This window comes from Solanum stenotomum, chromosome 7 (genome assembly GCF_019186545.1).
Source record: "Solanum stenotomum isolate F172 chromosome 7, ASM1918654v1, whole genome shotgun sequence".
Taxonomy (NCBI): Eukaryota; Viridiplantae; Streptophyta; class Magnoliopsida; order Solanales; family Solanaceae; genus Solanum; species Solanum stenotomum.
Window position 1 is genome coordinate 6,389,685 of NC_064288.1, and position 2,884 is coordinate 6,392,568.

Here is a 2,884-nt window from a genome sequence, read left to right on the forward strand (position 1 = left end):
ATTCACAATCTGCTAGTTCAACATCACCATCCTCGGGAGTCTTAGGAGTGCACCCGTCTTCTACTAATGATCACCATCGTTTCAATCACGCTTTTGTTGCTAATGATCTTCCTAAGTCTTTTGCTACTATGTCGGTTGGTGAAACAAATGATGCTACTTTGTACTTTGACTCTGTTGCGTCCGCTCATATGACCCCATCTGAAGGTAATTTTTTACGAAAATCCCCTTATACTGGTCTTGATCGTGTATTGGTTGGTAATGGTACTTTACTTGATATTAAAAATATTGGATACTCTAAATTACCCTCTATATCCCATCAATTACACTTGCACTCCATGTTTCACGTTCCTCAACTCCATTATAATTTAATTTCTATAAAGAAGTTGTGTAAGGATAACAATTATTCTATTGATTTTGACTCTTCTTCGGTTTCTGTTAAGGACAAAGTCACGGGTCAAACTCTCCTGCAAGCTTCCAGTGAAAGTGATGTTTATCCGCTAGCATCTTCATCAGTGTCTTCTCATTCTCAAGCATGTGTTGCTATTCGTCAATTTGGAGATATTTGGCATCGTAGATTAGGCCATAGTGGAGTTCAAACTTTAAATTGTCTTAGGAAAAATAATTACATTAGCTTACTCAATTCTGTTTGTACAGATTGTGTCCCTTGTCGGCTAGGAAAATCTCAACTCTTACCCTTTAATTTAGTGGATCATTGTAGTTCTTCTCCTTTTGATATTATTCACTCAGATGTTTGGCAATCACATGTTTTATCAAACTTGGGATTTAAATACCATGTTGTTTTTGTTGATGATTTTTCTTGATTTACATGGTTGTACCCTATGAAAAATAAATCAGAAGTGTTTTTACATATTTGTGTTTTTCAAAAACTAGCAGAGAACATATTTAACACTAAAATAAAGACCTTTCAAAGTGATGGAGATGGTGAATTTGATAACACATCTATGCTCTCACATTTTTCTAACTCGGGTATTTTCTTTCAGAAGTCATGTCCCGACACTCCTCAACAAAATGAGGTTCCTGAACGAAAACATCGACACATTATTGAAATAGTGTGTACCATTCTTGCAGAGGCTATTTTAACATCACAATTTTGGGTTGATGCTGCCTATTATAATGTTTATACCATTAATAGACTGCCAACACCTATTTTACAAAGACATTCCCCCTTTGAAAAACTTTTTCATAAATCACCAAACTATAATTTTCTTAGAGTTTTTGGTTGTGAATGCTTCCCCAACCTTTCTTCTCGGGTATTTCACAAGCTTACACCTCGTTCGATCCATTGCATTTTTCTTGGTTATGCATCTAATTCAAATGGATATCGTTGTTTAGAACCCAAATCCGATCGTGACTATGTTAATCGCCATGTTCTGTTTCATGAGTCAGTATTTTTGTACACTACATTATCTTGTCCTTCAAAAGTGTCTTCCTCATCCATCTCTCCAGGCCAGATTCGCTTGTGGTGACATCCCCTTTATTTACCCCGCAACCATATGTACCCATAACTCCCTCTAACCATCCTTCTTCTAGTTCTCCCCCATCAGCTCCTTGTTCTACCTAATTAACTCTGGCTCCACCTACAGATCCATCTAGTGGATCACACTCTAATGATATTTCTGCATCTTTATCCACCATGTTGCCTATCACCAGTTATTCCACTTTCGCATTCGCATCTACCACTACAACTCATTAAATGTAAACTTGATCAAAATTTGGAATTTCTAAGCCTAAAAATATATTCATGTCTCATAGCCCAGTATTCCATGATCACTCTAAGCATATTGATATTGACTATTATTACGTTTGTGTTAAAGTTGCTCAAGGGGATCTTGTTTTCCAATATGTGCCTTCTCACTTACAGCTTGCTGATATTTCTACAAAGGGATTATCCTCATTTCATTTTTGCTTTTTGCGCGACAATATGTTCATGATGTCACCACGTCCAGATTGAGAGAGCATAGTAGGACTCATAGTCTATAATTTGCGTTGTACTAGGTTACCTACTCCGCTAACCAATATCCCCTTTGTATTCATCATTATATATATATATATATATGAACAAATATGCAACCACGACTCATTGAGCCTTTGATTACTTCTCTGTATACTTACTAGTTGTTGGGCGGAGTTGTAAAATTACATGGAATTACGATATTTCTCTTAGTATTATTTTAGTTTAAATGGACGAGTTACCATTTTTGCTCCAAATGACAAAAGCAGCTTTGATTAATTCAACTATCTATATAAACATTTGTGTTAAATGAATCCATGCTCTTTACTTATTAAATGTACGCTAGCTGGAAATTACTCTCTTTTATAAATTAAGATTGTTACCACAATTTAGCTTAACAGATGCTATATTATGATAAGATTGTATAATTTTAGGTTACATTTTATTGTGCTACCAATCTTTTTGAGTTCTCTCACAAGATATATTATAGTTTGTTGCTTTAGTTGAAACATTTGGTTCATATGTGTGGTGTATATGCACATTAAATGTTGCAATATTGAAATATTCTGTCATTCTAAGCTTGTTCAAAGCCTTGATCATAATTTGGGTTGATTAAAATGTATCAGCATAAGTGATAAATTAGTGTTTTAGTTAAAATGAATAAATAAATAAATGCATAAGTTAGTTGAGTTGTTCCTTTTTGAGGATGTGTTTAAGTTTGTTGCTTGGAGATTATTTACTACATATTTTGAACTTCACTTTATTGAATTTATATTTCAGATCTCTAATTCATTCTCCTGTGCTTCATGTGAACTTATGCGAGACTACTTGGACTCAAATTACTCCTTCACATCTTGGGTTAAGTTAAAATTCAAGTTCCTCTTCTTTGAATCAGCCACGAGAATTATTTAG